Genomic DNA, 19761 nt, shown 5'->3' on the forward strand with positions numbered 1-19761 from the left:
TCATGGGATCATTTAGCTGGTGAGAGAGCGTTACGGAGATGCTAAGCAAACTCCACTGGCAGACGTTACAAGAGAGGCGTTGTGCATCATGGACAGATTTACTACTGAAATTTGGGGACAGCACTTTTCAGGAGTCAGACAACATGTTACTTCCCCCACATGCAATCGATGTATTGAGCACGAGGAGAAAATTCGAGAAATTACAGCCAATACAGAGGCTTACCGGCAATCATTCTTCCCACGCACTATTCGCGAGTGGAACAGGGTTGGAGGGATCAGATATTGGTGCCGAAAGCATCCTCCGCCACACACCATTTGGTGGCTTGCGGAATATGATGTAGATGTAGATGAAGGCTGCTGCACACATCACTGTAGGTAACATCTGAACATATGGTTTGTGGAGATTGTGGAAAGTAATACCGGCAATCATTAAAGAGATATATGTTGTGAAAAAGCTGGAAGACAATTCTTGCAAATGTGGACTATTTTATTCTGACCGCAAAGCCACTCTTCATGAATAAATCTGCAGCTGTGTTGATTCAGCCGTAAAATTCAACATTTGTGAACACATTCATTTAATTTTTAGATTTACAAATGGTAAAGTCGGGAGCTAATTTGAGTCCTCAGACACACACTTGTTTCCTCTGTCTCTAGCATGCTGGGGGTTGAAACAGGCCTGAAACTTGTATGCAATTGCATTAAGTGTTAGGGGAACCATCTTAAATTGCGTAGGGAGTTTTATTTATCGATGACCAGGTTCGGACAGCTTGTCCGTCATCAAACCATCCTTATCCATAAGTCTTTGATTAAAACCAGACGTGAATGTAAGTTACTGGCCACAAAACATATAAATGAGGCAATATACAATGTATCTTCCGCATATGGACAATGCGATATGTCAGTTTAACACACAGCACGTGGGGCGCTACACTGCGTACTGCCACATTTATACGTTCTGTGGCCAGTAACTTACATGCCCGTCTGGTTGTAATGCGGGACTCATTTACGTGGATGATTTAATATGAACAATTAATGAAACTTCCTACTTAACTTTAGACGGTTCCTCTAACAGTTATAATCACTTACTTGCTTAACCATCAGAGTGCTAGTTGCTATCAACAAATCGGAAAAAAGGAGCTGAAAAATCTTGGCACATCATGACAGTGTGGGACCCTCGAACATAGGTCAGAAGCTCTTTTGTGAGAGTTTAATGTTTCTCTGGATGAAGTCAAATCCGTAGAGGTTTGTTAAATCAGGAAATATATGTCCTACGATGCCCAGTCTTAAAGCTAAGCAATCTTCGTCACCTTTACCTGGACTTTCGTCGAACAAAGTTTCCAAGTGTGAGCCTCAAAAGATTTGTGGCCACGAAGAGCAAATGGGAGATGCCTACCATAAAGCCTGACACCTCAAAGGGAAAGTATCGTCACCAGACTGTTATCAACTAACACCGAAGCACCATAGAAACTGGTATATGCATGCTTATTCAAATACAGATACCTGTATGTAAGCAGGCAGAATGCGGCGCTGCGGTCAGCAACGCCTATATAGGAAACCAGTTGTGTAATCGGTTACTACTCCTACAACAGCAGGTTATAAAGATTTAAGTGAGTTTGAACGTGGTGTTATAGTCGGAGCACGAGCGATTGGACTCAGCATCTCCGTGGTAGCGATGGAGCGGGAATTTTCCCGTACGATCATTTCACGAGTGTACAGCAAATATCAGGGACCCGGTAAAACATCAAATCTCCAACATCGCTGCGGCTGGACAAAGATATTGCAAGAACGGGACAACGACGACTAAAGAGAATCGTCAACGTGACAGAAGTGCAACCCTTCCGCAAATTGCTGCAGGTTTCAGTGATAGGCCATTAACAAGTGTCAGCGTGCGAACCATTCAACGAAACATGATCGACAAGGGCATTCGGAACAGAAGGCTTACTCGTGTATCCTTGATGAGTGCACGACACAGAGCTTTACGCCTCGCCTGGGCCCGTCAACAGCGACATGGGACTGATGATGACTGGAAACATGTTGCCTGTAGGACGAGTCTCGTTTCAAATTGTATCGAGCAGATGGACGTGTACGGGTATGGAGACAACCTCATGAATCCATGGACCCCGCATATCAGCAGGGGACTGTTCAAGCTGGTGGAGGCTCTGTAATGGTGTGGGGCGTGTGCAGTGATACGGGACACGTGATACGTCTAGATACGACTCTGACAGATGACATGTACGTAAGCATCCTTTCTGTTCACCTACATCGATTCGTGTCCATTGTGCATTCCGACGGACACCCCACACTCCACACGTCCAGAATTGCTGCAAAGTGGCTCCAGAAACACTCTTCGGGGTTTAAACACTTCCCCTGGCCACAAAACTCCCCAGAATGAACATTATTGAGCATATCTGGGATGCCTTGCAACCTGCTGTTCAGAAGAGATCTTCATCTCCTCGTACTTTTTTACGGATTTATGGACGGCCCTGCAGGATTCATGGCGTCGATTCCTTCCAGCAGCACTTCAGACATGCCACGTCGTGTTGCGGCACTTTTGCATGATTGCGGGAGTCCTACACGATATTAGGCAGGTGTACCAGTTACTTCGGCTCTTCAGTGTAATAATGTGAGTGGTTTAGTAGCGATTCACGTCCACTTAGTGGTCGCAGCCTTCGAATTTCCAACATCAGGACTTTCTCCCGTTGTTGGTCTCCAGTACAGCTGCTCAGATGTGAGTGGGTGTGGCTGATTGGCTGTAGTGTGCCTGCTGTGGCCACGCCATCTTGTTACCTCGCTGCTGGTGGGGGTGGTGGCTGGCTTACGTACTCTAGGCAGCATCCACAGTTATGAAGTATTCATCTTGCGGTCAACGTGGTGTTGATACAAGCAAGGGCGCTCACTTGCTTGAGGACTTTGCAGATTTATGTCTAGGACATTGTTTGTGTGTGTTCATTATCTAGCGTTTCGTTCCATACATGTTACAATCGAAGTGCTCGATGGGGCTGCTATTGCAGAACCCAACCAACCACCGGGTGTGAATGCACGACGCTGTCATAGTGGTGTATAATGCTTTATTACGATGATGGTGGTCTTGCAGTTATGGCCCCAACACCGCAAGCAGTGACGGATTTTCTTGTAAATGTCAATGTTCAACCAATTATTGAGGATGGATATGCTGGTATCGAGCAAGATGCTGGCATTTCGAGTAATTAACGAAACAAATTTGTATTTGTGGGTGTTTGTGCATGATTGTATATCGACATGATCTAGTGAATTTCGCCGGCCGGTGAGGCCGAGCGGTTCTAGGTGCTTCAGTCTGAAACCGCACGACCGCTACGGTCGAATCCTGCCTCGGGCATGGATGTGTGTGACGTCCTTAGGTTAGTTAGGTTTAACTAGTTCTAAGTTCTAGGGGACTGATGACCTCAGATGTTAAGTCCCATAGTGCTCAGAGCCATTTAGTGAATTCCCTTGTGTTACTGATACTAGTATACAGGTTGAAGAAAAAATGCCACAGTTGGAGTTCGACGTGTGCTTCCTCATCCAGATTCAAGACATAATCGTTCTGCACTAGTAGGTAACTGAGTAGACAGCAGGGACATCGAACTAACATCCATCATGGAACAATGTTCCAGATCATCATCAAATTCCTTTTTCATTTTGGAGATATCTGTTCCCTAGTTATCATCGTTTATAAGCAAGACATCATTTTATCACATGACACTAGCCTATCACAAGACAATGGATTCCGCTACACGCATGTGTCTACTAACCGCACACCGCACGAACCATGTCTGTTCTTGTCAAGTTCATGCAGGATGGCTTCCTGATGGAGTACACATACTATGAATATATCGATATGCTTTTTGTGGTGGTGTATCTGCTGCTGCCGCCTGTGCATATGATGCACAGTACCCTCAAAGGCGCTATCCTGATAAGAACGTGTTTCGCTGCCTGAAGCAGCGTCTTTGGGAAACTGATTGTCGAAGGACTAGATGTCCTCCATAAATAAAAGACCCGCTTCCTGAAACCGTTAACCATCATATTGGAAGGCAGTTCCAGATATATCAAAAACGTGCTGTTGGAATGTTGCACTGGGGAGAAATGTATTGATATCATTATGAGTTATCAGCGGCCAGAAGATCGCGGCCGTACGGTTCTAGGCGCTACAGTCTGGAGCCGAGCGGCCGCTACGGTCGCAGGTTCGAATCCTGCCTCGGGCATGGACGTGTGTGATGTCCTTAGGTTAGTTAGGTTTAATTAGTTGTAAGTTCTAGGCGACTGATGACCTCAGAAGTTAAGTCGCATAGTACTCAGAGACCGCATTCGACGAGTACCGTTTTGTGAAGGGCTTTTGCACCAAGCGAACGATAGTGAATATTATATAAATAACGTCATATGGCATGAGGATCTAGCTTCATTCGTGAAGTTATTTTCAACCTCCACTACAGCCATTACTGATCAGAACACAATACATGTGTCGCCCATGAACGTATCTTTGAGACACGCTTTTGGCATAAACCTGCGGTCTAGAATCGTGCGAGCAGTGCTTTTGGGTCATTACTTATTTCCATACAACTTGAATGCGCCCCTATATAGTATGTTTCTTTGCAATACTTACGTCCGCAGCTCGTGGTCGTAAGGTAGCGTTCTCGCTTCCCACGCCCGGGTTCCCGGGTTCGATTCCCAGCGGGGTCAGGGATTTTCTCTGCCTCGTGATGACTGGGTGTTGTGTGATGACCTTAGGTTAGTTAGGTTTAAGTAGTTCTAAGTTCTAGGGGACTGATGACCATAGATGTTAAGTCCCATAGTGCTCAGAGCCATTTGAACCATTTTTTTGCAATACTTAGCCTGACACATCATAAAACGTTCCACTTGGTGGTTGGCGACACTATGATTTCAGCATCATAGTGTACTGCAACACTTTGGAATGAGTGTGTGTAACTATTTCAGTGAAGTGCTACCAGGGAAATGGTTTGGTCGTGGGGGTCCAATGTTCTGGCCTCCACGTTTCCCAGACCTTTATGCACTAGATTTTTATTTGTGGGGATACTTACAGGAGCAAGTTTATAGGAATACATTCATGGATGTACACGACCTAATAGCGCCTGTGCATGCCGCTTCGGCAATGGTGGATGTTGGTGTGTTGCGAAGGGTAAGTATAATCCAACGAATGGCGAAGTGTTAGCAAATGCAGGGTGGTCGCCTTGAAGGTGTCTTCTAAAGTGAACGGTGCTCGTACATGCCCGTACTGGACGTCAAACATACAAAATGCACTGATTGTGCGTGGCATAATGTACAGCCTGATGTAGACTGCCTGTTCTGCTTTTGTACCTAATTGGATGCAGACGATGTTACCGTATTTACTGTTGTTTCCACTGGATCTATTGGTGTAATCGACGAAACAACGTGAAGTGGACGTTTATGTCTGTAAGGAGTTCATGTTAAGGCTTTATGTTTAAATAAAGATAACAGCCACAGAAAGAAATACACAAGATACTGCTTTGTGGAGGTGTAAAATGGATACAGTGGATAAAGTTTAATGCTTTAACTAAAAGAAAGTTTGGTTCAAATACGACACGAACATCGGCGAGTCTGTACGGCGTTGCCTCGTCTCACTGAGCTAATTCACGCACAGTGCAGAGTTTATGCTACCTGTTCTTAGCCACACTGCACATAGTTACGATATTGTCAGAGCCTCCTTTCTGAAATCGAATTTCTATTGAGCCTATTGGTGCAGCTAGGTTTTGCTAGATACGCTTTGGTCTTGAACTGGAATGACGAATCCCATAAAAACCACCAAGTGCGGCAATTTTTCTTCACCTTAATAATTTACAGCTGCTTAGAATGTTCATGTGATAGGGGACTGCAGATGAAGATGATGACGAATTAACCAAACTGCAACAGCAACAGCCATAATCATCTTGGGGATGAAGCTCTTTTCTTCCGTGTTTGCTTTAAATATGTATAATGCTTTAATAATACACACACACACACACACACACACACACATACACAGACACACACACACGCACAAAGGAAAAAAATAATCACAAACACCTCTGAAAGTTTCAGAACAACCGCCAGGAACACCTTCAACTGTTCCACTGTCAGCCATCTTGTTTTTACACCTTCAATTGTTCCACTGCCCGCCAAGTTTGTTTTTACAGCTGGTAAAGCAGTGAAAAACAGTTACAGTGACAGTGACAGTGACAACTCAACAAACAGTGTTTGACAGTGATGAAGATGATTAAAAGGAAAATGTAGTGAAACGTTATGTAAATAGACACATACATAGAATTAAATAATTTCAGACACAGAAATAACAAGTTTTCAAATCGTATTTTGGTTTAAACAATTTGTCTACTTTAAGGTATACGTTTAAATGGCTCTGAGCACTATTGGACTTAGCTTCTGAGGTCATAAGTCCCCTAGAACTTAAAACTACTTAAACCTAACTAACCTAAGGACAGCACACACATCCATGCCCGAGGGCCGGCTGGAGTGGCCGAGCGGTTCTAGGCGCAACAGTCTGGAGCCCCCCGACCGCTACTGTCGCAGGTTCGAATCCTGCCTTGGGCATGGATGTATGTGATGTCCTTAGCTTAGTTAGGTTTAAGTAGTTCTAAGTCCTAGGGGACTGATGACCTCAGAAGTTAAGTCCCATAGTGCTCAGAGCCATTTGAACCATGCCCGAGGCAGGATTCGAACCTGCGACCGTAGCGGTAAAAAGGTATGAATTAGTAATTTATGTGTTTTTTCAAATACCTGTAATTACGATTAAAAAACTAATAGCTACATGTATACAAACAGCAAAGAACACTCTTTATCTTTAACAGATGGAAAATAAAAGCCCACTGAAAATGCTGCAATTGCAGTGAAACATGTTTGAGTAAAAAAATAAAAAATGTGTTTTGCTAAATCGGATCACATCCAAAAACAACATGCAACAGCCATGTGTTAAGAATGTGCAGTTGTAGGGTGGGTAGGGGAGGGAGTGTAATGAATTACAAAATAAAAATCATGGCCCATGTGGTGTGAGCTGTGTGCGTACGTGTGGGGGAGGAAGGTATTCGAAGGACACTTATTCATGGTTTTGTTGAGTACCTCGAAAACCCGCGACTTCCAGAGAAAATATTTCCTGTACAATATTAAACTACATTAAATTTCCTACAAAAAAATCTACATATATCAAAAAAGTATTGCATCACATGGGTTCCGAGAGTTACAGAATCTGTACTGATTCAGTCCGGAACCGCGTGACTGCTACAATCGCAGGTTCGAATCCTGCCTCTGGTATGGGTGTGTGTGATGTCCTTAGGTTAGTTAGGTTTAAGTAATACTAGGTTCTAGGGGACTGATGATTTCAGATGTTAAGTCCCATAGTGTTCAGAGCCATTTTTGAACCTGTACTGAAAATTGGAATAGAGCTTAATATAAACATCATTTCCGCCCTTTTTATTGCTCACTAAAACAACACATTGCATGTTGTACTAACATACAGCGAGACCTTCAGGGGTGGTGGTTCAGGTTGCTGTACACACAGGTACCTCTGATACCTGCTAGCACGTCCTCTTGCGTTGATGCCTGCCTCTATTCGTCGTGGCATACTATCCACAAGTTCATCAAGGCACTGTTGGTCCAGATTGTCCTACTCCTCAACGGCGATTCGGCGTGGATCCCCCAGAGTTGTCGGTGGGTCACGTCGTCCACAAACAGCCCTTTTCAATCTATCCCAGACACGTTCGATGGAGTTCATGTCTGAAGAACATGCTGGCTACTCTAGTCGAGCGATGATGTTATCCTGAAGGAAGTCATTCACAAGATGTGCTCGATGAGGGCGCGAAATGTCCATGAAGACGAATGCCTCTCCAATATGCTGCCGATATGGTTGAACTATCGGTCGGAGGATGGCATTCATGTATCGTACAGCCATTACGGCGCCTTCCATGACCACCAGCGGCGTAAGTCGGCCCCACATAATGCCACCCCAAAACAACAGGGAGAGGCACCTTGCTGCACTCGCTGGACAGTGTGTCTAAGGTCTTCAGCCTTACTGGGTTGCCTCCAAGCACGTCTCCGACGATTGTCTGGTTGAAGGCATATGCGACACTCATCGGTGAAGAGAACGTGATGCAAATCCTGAGCTGTCCATTTGGTATGTTTTTGGGCCCATCTGTACCGCTCTGCATGGCGTCGTGGGTGCTAAGATGGACCTCGCCGTGGACGTCGGGAGTGAAGTTGCGCATCATGCAGCCTATTGCGCGCGGTTTGAATCGTAACACGACGGAAAAAATTATTCTTCATGGTGGCGGTGCTGTCGCGGTTCCTGTGAGCCATAGCGGTCATCCAATGCAGTAGTAGCCCTTGGGCAGTCTGAGCGAGGCATGTCACTGACAGTTCCTCTCTCTCTGTATCTCCTCCATGTCTGAAAAACATGACTTTCTTTCACATCGAGACTCCTGGACACTTCCCTTTTTGAGAGCCCTTCCTGGCACGAAGTAACAATGCGGACGCGATCGAACCGCGGTACTGTGACCGTCTAGGCATGGTTGAACCACAGACAACACGAGAAGTGTACCTCCTTCCTGGTGGAATGACTGGAAGTGATCGGCTGTCGGACTCCCTCCGTCTAATAAGCGCTGCTCATGCATGGTTGTTTACATCTTTGGGCCGGTTTAGTAACATCTCTGAACAGTCAAAGGGACTGTGTCTGACATGCAGTATCCACAGTCAACGTCTATCTTCTGGGAACTGGGGTGATGCAAAACGTTTTTGACGTGTGTATTTATTATTTTCTCTAGGACTAATTAGTATCCATTGTAGGAGATGGAAAAATCGCAGATTACTAAATGTTTTAACAGTGTGAAATAAATGTATCTTGTTAACGACGAAGGTTCAGAATAAATATTAAATGTTCGTATCACACCTAATTGCTCTATGACGGTGTTAAGGAATAAAATGTGTTCTGTGTGTGTAATACGCTGGAATGGGGTTTGGAGGTTAGAAACGTGAGGGAAGGTAGGTCGCTGTCCTCCTTCATAGGTCTGCAAAATGAAAATTGAACACGCAATTCCCAACTCTCTTTGCCGTACCACGTCACAAAAAGCAACCAAAGGGTGTTTCACGAAGTTATATAGACTTTTCCGCAGCTGGTCTTACGAATCATTTGCGACGCAGGGTGCAGACATGCCTGGAGGTATTTATTTTCCACGTGGAATACACATGTGAATTATAGTAAGAAAACGAACGCGAGAAACCCATATGGACGGAATCGAAGTAAACCTCTGCACATTGTTCTACAATGCTTGAGAGAATAGTCATAAAGTATGGTAGCTGTAGCGTTCTTCTCGGAAAGGGAATTTTCCCAACGATGAGCCCTGCTTGCGTTTCAAGCTGCAGACAGACTATATTGCCCCAACAGTTGCTGTTTAGTTCTATTACGCGAGCAGACAAAACATCTTCACTTAGGTCTGGTTATGTACTGGAGTTATTTTCGGTTTATTAAGTGAGTGTATTTTTGCAGTTTTTAAATGAGTCATTATGTAAGAAAGCTCAACAGCTGGAGCTATCCACTGCTTACCACACCAAAGAGCATGTCACAAATATAACATGCTGTCAATATGTATTCGGCAATGTCGATATTTCAACAAAAGGCAAGCAATTAATTACAGCTGATCACTGTTCCACATTCAAGCATGATTAGTCCTATTCCATCGTACAGACTGACACTTCGCTTGCAACATACACTTTGGATGTGTGATATTGGTTCAACTCAGTGCAGCCCACTCTGTAAGTGCCAACAATTAATGAATGGAAGAGAGTCATGGAGTCTACCAGTAACACAGTTAATGGCGAGAGAAGTGCAGGAACTTTCTGGTCACTGATTCGTTCACCACTAAGGAATTACGACATGACTACACGAATTCACAGTATGCTACCAATGGCAGGAAACAGCAAGACGCAGCATTTACCAATCACCATCAATACATAGGTCGCTGATAACAACATGTTTACAAATCAAGTACATCTCAGCCATTGTTTCCACGGAGTTTTTTTTACATGATCCTACTTCACATAAAAGCTCACTTAAGAACTGCAAATAAGTACTCTCATGATAAACTAAAAATATCTCCACTGTGTAAACACAATCTCATTGAAATTGTTTTGTCTGCTCACATAAGACAACAAGACAGGAAATTTCCGGGAGGTAAACTGAAGAGCGAGCTGTGGTCATATTGGAGGAAGTCGCCATCCAAGGCAGATCGCAGAAACTGCGCTGACTAACAATCCCCTGTAACCGTGTAGAAGAGAGTGGAAAGATCTACGTTTAATCTGTCCATATGGTTTTCTTGCGTTTTTATTATTAGATGGTCGTATCTGTATTCAAAAGATTGTTAAAACGCTTTGTGGAAGAAAGCCACTCCCACCACTCCCCTCTTCCTGCGCACCCCCTCCCCCTCCCCACGGAATGTCTACCATAGACAGTGATTCACAACGCCAGTTGCGGTAAGGTCGGTACAACATTACAGTGCAATTCCTAAATGTGACGTAATGTGATTAACTCTTCTTTTTGCATGCCTATGAAGGAGGAAAGCGTTTGAATACAATCTGGCGCCCTACCTAACATTAAACTTCTACTCTCCATCCGTGCCTTTCCACTTTGTAACAACTCAAGCCCCCCCCCCCCCCCCCCACATGAACCATGGACCTTGCCGTTGGTGGGGGCCTTGCGTGCCTCAACGATATAGATAGCCGTACCGTAGGTGCAACCACAACGGAGGGGTATCCGTTGAGAGGCCAGACAAACGTGTGGTTCCTGCAGAGGGGCAGCAGCCTTTTCAGTAGTTGCAGGGGCAACAGTCTGGATGATTGGCTGACTTGGCCTTGTAACACTAACCAAAACGGCCTTGCTGTGCTGGTACTGCGAACGGGTGAAAGCAAGGGGAAACTACAGCCGTAATTTTTCCCGAGGGCATGCAGCTTTACTGTATGATTAAATGATGATGGCGTCCTCTTGGGTAAAATATTCCGGAGCTAAAATAGTCCCCCATTCGGATCTCCGGGCGGGGACTACTCAAGAGGACGTCGTTATCAGGAGAAAGAAAACTGGCGTTCTACGGATCGGAGCGTGGAATGTCAGATCCGTTAATCGGGCAGGTAGGTTAGAAAATTTAAAGAGGGAAATGGATAGGTTAAAGTTAGATATAGTGGGAATTAGTGAAGTTCGGTGGCAGGAGGAACAATACTTTTGGATTTTGGTCAGGTGAATGCAGAGTTATAAATACAAAATCAAATAGGGGTAATGCAGGAGTAGGTTTAATAATGAATAAAAAATAGGAGTACGGGTAAGCTATTGCAAACAGCATAGTGAACGCATTATTGTGACCAAGATAGACACGAAGCCCACGCCTACTACAGTAGTACAAGTTTATATGCCAACTAGCTCTGCAGATGATGAAGAAATTGATGAAATGTATGATGAGATAAAAGAAATTATTCAGGTAGTGAAGGGAGACGAAAATTTAATAGTCATGGATGACTGGAATTCGACAGTAGGAAAAGGAAGAGAAGGAAACGTTGTAGGTGAATATGGATTGGGGCTAAGAAATGCAAGAGGAAGCCACCTGGTAGAATTTTGCACAGAGCATAACTTAATCATAGCTGACACTTGGTTCAAGAATCACGAAAGAAGGTTGTATACATGGAAGAACCCTGAGGATACTAGAAGGTTTCAGATAGATTATATAATGGTAAGACAGAGATTTAGGGACCAGATTTTAAATTGTAAGACATTTCCAGGGGCAGATGTGGACAATCTATTGGTTATGAACTGTAAATTAAAACTGAAGAAACTGCAAAAAGGTGGGAATTTAAGGAGATGGGACCTAGATAAACTGAAAGAACCAGAGGTTGTACAGAGTTTCAGCGAGAGCATAAGGGAACAATTGACAGGAATGGGGGAAAGAAATACAGTAGAAGAAGAAAGGGTAGGTTTGAGGAATGAAATAGTGAAGGCAGCAGAGGATCAAGTAGGTAAAAAGACGAGGGCTAGTAGAAATCCTTGGGTAACAGAAGAGATACTGAATTTAATTGATGAAAGGAGAAAATATAAAAATGCAGTAAGTGAAGCAGGCAAAAAGGAATACAAACGTCTCAAAAATGAGATCGACAGGATGTGCAAAATGATTAAGCAGGGATGGCTAGAGGACAAATGTAAGGATGTAGAGGGTTATCTCACGAGGGTTAGGATAGATACCGCCTACAGAAAAATTAAAGAGACCTTTGGAGAAAAGAGAGCTACTTGTATGAATATCAAGAGCTCATATGGAAACCCAGTTCTGAGCAAAGAAGGGAAAGCAGAAAGGTGGAAGGAGTATATGGAGGGTCTACACGGGGACGATGTTCTTGAGGACAATATTATGGAAATGGAAGAGGAGGTAGATGAAGATTAAATGGGAGATATGATACTGCGCGAAGAGTTTGACAGAGCACTGAAAGACCTAAGTCGAAACAAGGCCCCGGAAGTGGACAACATTCCATTAGAACTACTGACAGCCTTGGGAAAGCCAGTCCCGACAAAACTCTACCATCTGGTGAGCAAGATGTATGAGACAGGAGAAATTCCCTCAGACGTCAAAAAGAATATAGTAATTCAAATCCCAAAGAGAACAAGTGTTGACAGATGTGAAAATTACTGAACTATCAGTTTAATAAGTCACAGCTGCAAAATTCTAATGGGAATTCTTTACAGACGAATGGAAAAACTGGTAGAAGCCGACCTCGGGGAAGATGAGTTTGGATTCCGTAGAAATGTTGGAACACGTGAGGCAATACTGATCCTACGACTTATCTTAGAAGAAAGATTAAGGAAAGGCAAACCTACATTTCTAGCATTTGTAGATTTAGAGAAAGCTTTTGACAATGTTGAGTGGAACACTCTCTTTCAAATTCTGAAGGCGGCAGGCGTAAAATGCAGGGAGTGAAAGGCTATTTACAATTTGTACAGAAACCAGATGGCAGTTATAAGAGTCGAGGGACATGAAAGGGAAGGAGTGGTCAATCTGTATATTAACCAAGCAGTAAAGGAAACAAAAGAAAAGTTCGGAGTAGGTATTAAAATCCATGGAGAAGAAATAAAAACTTTGAGGTTCCCCGATGACATTGTAATTGTGTCAGAGATAGCAAAGGACCTGGAAGAGCGGCTGAACGGAATGGACAGTGTCTTGAAAGGAGGGTATACGATGAACATCAACAAAAGCAAAACAAGGATAATTGAATGTGGTTGAATTAATTCTGCTGATGCGGAAGGAATTAGATTAGGAAATGAGACACATAAGGTAGTAAAGGAGGTTTGCTATATGGGGAGCAAAATAACTGATGATGGTCGAAGTAGAGAGGATATAAAATGTAGACTGGCATTGGCAAGGAAAGCGTTTCTAAAGAAGAGAAATTTGTTAACATCGAGTATAGATTTAAGTGTCAGGAAGTCGTTTCTGAATGTATTTGTATGGAGTGTAGCCATGTATGGAAGTGAAACATGGACGGTAAATAGTTTAGACAAGAAGAGAATAGAAGCTTTCGGAATGTGTTGCTACAGAAGAATGCTGAAGATTAGATGGGTAGATCACGTAACTAATAATGAGGCATTGAATAGAATTGGAGAGAAGAGGAGTTTGTGGCACAACTTGACCAGAAGAAGGGATCGTTTGGTAGGACATTTTCTGAGGCATCAAGGGATCACCAATTTAGTACTGGAGGGCAGCGTGGAAGGCAAAAATTGTAGAGGGAGACCAAGAGATGAATACACTAAGCAGTTTCAGAAGGATGTAGGCTGCAGTAGGTACTGGGAGATGAAGAAGCTTGCATGGGATAGAGTAGCATGGAGAGCTGCATCAAACCCGCCTCAGGACTGAAGACCACAACAACAACAGCAGCTCAAGAACATGTCCCTCAATGCTGTTCTACTGCATTTAGATGTGCTGTACACACACTACATTTGTTCCTAACCTACTTCTTTTAAGAACAATCATCAATTCTATATCATTAAAACAGTACTTTTAGTAATCTGCGATTCCTTCATCTCCTGGAACACAGAACCTTCTTCTCTGAGGGAATAAAGTGAATAGGACCTTTTCTGTAGGAAACCTAATGCAGCTTAATTCTGTCCAGGGAAATATTTTCGGTAGATGCCGTGGATTTTGAGATATTCATGTTAAACCGAAAAAGTGATCTTTAAATGCCACCAACTCCACCAGCCAGGATGTTTAGTATGTTGTTTAATACACTCCCCACTACCTCTGTACAAAAAGAAAGTCTCCGGCTACACGATTCCCCTCGTCCTCCCCCCCTCCCCCCGCCCCTCCTAGCGCGTTGACATTTTTTGGCCTTCGTTAGCTGGGCTATTAGAGTATAACCTGACGCCAATTGTCAGTTGCCGATTAACGAGACTACGTTTCTGATGAGGCTGACCTTAGTGCAGCTTCTTATTCCGGAGTTTGTGTCTAGTGGAGATGGCCTCCACGGAGTGCCACTTATTTTCGTTTTAAGGCGGTTCGTGAAAGTGTATGTCCACGTGCCTTCCAAAATCTCTAGGTGGAATGCATCGCCATATAACAAGAGTGAATGCAGTAACATGCTCGTATAAAGAATGAATGAATATAGAGGCTTGGGGTTAGTTTCATCTCCGGATCGAAACTGAAGGTTTACTTTGGCTCCAGTTGGCAGCTGCTGCCGGTGCATGCGGTTGCCACCGAGGGCTCCTTGGCGCTTCGAGCACACTCGTTACCTTACCCAGAGTCCGTCGAGTGAGATAACCTCCAGGGAATGCGATTTATTTTTATTCTCTGTCCACGTGCCCCCTCTTCCAACAACTCTGGGAGAAAATCAGAGTTGTGGTCTATTGTTCTTCCCACGTACTATTCGCAAATTGAAAAGAAGATAGTGGTAACACAGTTGTCCACCATCAAACATCGGCAAGTGTCTTGCGAAGTTTAGTTATACAGGGTGAAGAAAAGTATTTAAACCGAGAAACTCTGGGACGTTGAAGGGGACATCAAAACAAATATTTTTCCCTAATGTTATTTTTTCCTATGAGGAGTATTTAAACCGTTAGAGGAAGATTTCTCTGGCGGCAAATTAATTCAACCAACAAATACTTTTCCATTTTTTTATGACCAAGAGACAACACAACAACACAACCTAATTTCAGTCACAGTAGAAATGCCTCCATTGACACGTAAACAAAGGTTACACCGTCGGATCATGTTCTGTCTGACACGGGCAAAAATCCCACGGATCATGTTCTGTCTGACACGGGCAAAAATCCCAGGAGTATCCTGAATTGTTCCTGCTGCTACTACTATCCGGACAACCAGATCCTCTTCTGATGCAACAGGAGTTGCGTAAACAACGTTGCACATCTCTCCCCACTAAAAAATGTCCAGAGGGGACGTATCTGGGGATCGAGCAGGCCATGGTACAGGACCACCTCCGCCAATCCACTTTTCTGGGAACCGTCGGTCCAGGAATAGACTCACACGACGACTGAAATGTGCCGGCGCCCCGTCATGTTGGAACCACATGTGTCGTCTTGTAGGAAGCGGGACGTCTTCCAGCAATTCTGGCAATACTCTGGAGAGAAAATTGTAATAGTGCCTGCCATTTAATGGCCTACGTAGCAGATACGGCCCAATTAAACAGTCCCCAACAACACCGACGCACACGAAGAGCCGCACTGGATGAGCGCTAGTAACTGTGGCATGTGGGTTATCCTCACTCCAAACATGCCAGTTGTGCATGTTGAAGACTTCATCACGCCCGAACGTTGATTCATCGGTAAACAACACAGAGGATGGAATTGTAGGATGCATTTCACACTGTTCCAGGTACCACTGAGAAAACAGTGCTCTGGGTGGATAATCAACTGGTTCCAGGTTGTGGACACGCTGTAAGTGAAATGGACGTTACAATAGCTATCGAAGGACTGTTCTAACAGTCGTCTGATTCGTCCCCATGTTACGTACAATTGCACGAGTGCTGATTGAAGCATCACGCTCCACATGCTGCAAGACAGCTTCCTCAAATTACAGCGTTCTTAAAGTGCGACGGCGTCCCTGTCTAGGTAATCTGCTAAATGACCCGGTCTCACGCAGACGTTGGTACACAGCAGCAAAGGTCGTATGATGCGGGACACGGCGATTAGGATATTGTTGTTGATAAACCCGCTGTGCAGCTCGTCCGTTGTGGTGCGCTACGTAGTATGCACCAACCATATCAGTGGACTCACTCCAGGTGTATCGCTCCATTAGTAAACAGAGACAATGCACTACTACACTGGTGGACAGCAGTTGCCTAATCCCCATAGGAGAAAATGACATTAGGGAGAAATATTTGTTTTGATGTTCCCTACAGCCTCCCAGAGTTTGTCGGTTTAAATACTTTTCTTCCTGTAGGGTGGAAAGAAGATGGGGACTTGGAGGGGAATTTTAACCTACGTATCGAAAATAAACGTTTACGTTGATGTCTATTTTTTGGAGCTATTCGTCTGCTTGCAGGTGATTTTCCCCTTGGTGCGCCCAGTGGAGGGAACATTGAACATTTATGAAAGGGAAATGAAAATTTTGAACCTAAACGTAACTACAAGAGGTACCCCAAGATTGTATGTGAGCGCTTGTAAAAGGTATACTCTTGTACAATCGAACGTTTCTTTTCGAACAAAAACTTTCAGTCGTATGCATATGTTAAATATTGCCCCAAATTTCTATCTATTTTTATTTACAAAAGTTTTATTTTTGTGAAATGGAATCAGTCTTTTTGAAACACACTACATTTCATAAGCATTAGGGTGGTTTAATTTAGACAAAAACCAGATTTCAGAATATCTTTCGCGTATCTGTGCATTAATAATTGGTGAGGGTAGCAATTACGAATATTTAGTTGTTGATATATTATGGACTCGAGCACATATACCTGATGAACGAAGAAGCGTTTGTGTTCAATATTGTGTCGACGACGAGGTAATTGATTCGAAAATATGCGTCGAGAGAAATCTGTTTGAACGAAAAAGGACGTGCTAGCCCATAGTCCTTCAACCAGCGAGTCCTGTCGTGATCAGCGTCTGTGGACAACTGAACTATATCTCTGCAAGTCGTCCAGTATTAACTGAGAGCTCATCATAAGGCTATTCACAAAACGAGAATAAGTTATAAGCTGGGAGTCTAATAAAAAGAAACACGCGCGCATTTAAATGTTACACCACACGCCGTCAGCACTTCGCCTCCCTCCCCACCACCATTTCAGCAGTGCTGCGGAAAAATACCCAGTGTGGCGCGCGGGTGCAGAGCATTCTGGCGGCGCCTGGTGGAAGCTCGTTGAGAGCCTAGCGATGTCGGCTGCTCTTCTAATATTTAATCAGCGGCTCTGGGCACCCCTCTAGTTGAGATATAGGGCGCCCTACCGCAGGCTCGCCATGAAAAATAGATAAACAACCCTCTCTCGCTGCGGCCGGCTGCCAGCCGGTCCCCAAACGGGCAAAATAAGAATTGAAAAACAGCAGCAAGTCCTCTTTCTGTGAGGTACCATTGTTTCCTCTTCACTGCTTCCACTGCAACGTTACTCATTGTCGCCTTCAAGGTGGTTCTTAGTGCTACAGTTATTTGCTTCTAAGATTTACACATAAACAATGGCGTCTACATGGGGGATTGAAAGGGGCGTGGGTGGTAGATGATCAGGAGCTTCCTCTCCCCCCAAAAAAAGAGAAAAAATAATAAAAGCTTTTACATTTGTATGTATGTCAATATCCAATTTGTTTAGACAATTTATGGAAAATTATGTAGGAGGAAAACTGTTTAAAGATGGCTCAGAATTCAAGAAAATTACAAGTTATTTTAACACAGGACACTTTTCACTTGCTCGCTTAATATCTAGACCACAAGGACGAGTCTGCAGACAGACTGGCTGCAGAGAAACTTCGAGCCAGGAATAGGCATCCACCCACAGGCGACTATACACACTGTCAACAACAAAACGGACAAGGTTCTTGAGTCCGCAGGTAGCTCGAATTTATTCAACAAATAATGATCGTAAGAATATTTGCACTAACACTTTTACAATTACAATTTGCACTTTGCATTTGATGACGAGACTGCAGGTTTAAGTTCTTAGCAGAAATAAGTAAAAGTCCACAGGCAGAGGCGACAAAAAGCACAGGAAGTCCAGTAGGGCATAACAGAAGCGGGAAGACTCTCCACTAAGGAAAAAAGTAACTGAAACGTAAGTTTCCTGACTGCAGGTGGAAACGACAGCAGGATTCAGATATACTCTTGTTTACATGATGGCATCCACATAGCGTGGAGATGTGTTCACAATCTATGTGCTCACAATGGGAAGGCCTCGGACATGACCAACCAATTTGGCTAAAATTTTATAGGTAGCTCGTGTACAATATAAAATGAAAGAAAAAGTTCAAATGTGTGTGAATACCTAAGGGACCAAAGTGCTGAGGCCATCAGTCCTAGACTTACACACTATTTAAACTACACTACTGGCCATTAAAATTGCTACACCAAGAAGAAATGCAGATGATACACGGGTATTCATTGGACAAATATATTATGCTAGAACTGACATGTGATTACATTTTCACGCAATTTGGGTGCATAGGTCCTGAGAAATCAGTACCCAGAACAACCATCTGTGGCCGTAATAACGGCCTTGATACGCCTGGGCATTGAGTCAAACAGAGCTTGGATGGCGTGTACAGGTACAGCTGCCAATGAAGCTTCAACGCGATACCACAGTTCACCAAGAGTAGTGACTGGCGTATTGTGACGAGCCAGTTGCTCGGCCACCATTGACCAGACGTTTTCAATTGGTGAGAGATCTGGAGAATGTGCTGGCCAGAGCAGCAGTCGAACATTTTCTGTATCCAGAAAGGCCCGTTCATGCGGTCGTGCATTATCCTACTGAAGTGTAGGGTTTCGCAGGGATCGAATGAAGGGTAGAGCCACGTGTCGTAACACATCTGAAATGTAACGTCCACTTTTCAAAGTGCCGTCAATGCGGACAAGAGGTGACCGAGACGTGTAGCCAATGGCACTCCATACCATCACGCCGGGTGATACGCCAGTATGGCGATGAAGAATACACGCTTCCAATCACCGCGATGTCGCCAAACACGGATTCGACCATCATGATGCTGTAAACAGAACCTGGATTCATCCGAAAAAATTACGTTTTGCCATTCGTGCACCCAGATTCGTCGTTGAGTAGACAATCGCAGGCGCTCCTGTCTGTGATGCAGCGTCAAGGATAACCGCAGCCATGGTCTCCGACCTGATAGTCCATGCTGCTGCAAACGTCGTCGAACTGTTCGTGCAGATGGTTGTTATCTTGCAAACGTCCCCATCTGTTGACTCAGGGATCGAGACGTGGCTGCACGGTCCATTACAGCCATGCGGATAAGATGCCTGTCATCTCGACTGCTAGTGATACGAGGCCGTTGGGATCCAGCACGACGTTCCGTATTGCCCTCCTGAACCCACCGATTCCATATTCTGCTAACAGTCACTGGATCTCGACCAATGCGAGCAGCAATTTTGCGATACGATAAACCAAAGTCGCGATAGGCTACAATCCGACCTTTATCAAATTCGGAAACGTGATGGTACGAATTTCTCCTCCTTACACAAGGCATCACAACAACGTTTCACCAGGCAACGCCGGTCAACTGCTGTTTGTGTATGAGAAATCGGTTGGAAACTT

Source organism: Schistocerca serialis, chromosome 8 (genome assembly GCF_023864345.2).
Source record: "Schistocerca serialis cubense isolate TAMUIC-IGC-003099 chromosome 8, iqSchSeri2.2, whole genome shotgun sequence".
In the NCBI taxonomy this organism is placed as follows: Eukaryota; Metazoa; Arthropoda; class Insecta; order Orthoptera; family Acrididae; genus Schistocerca; species Schistocerca serialis.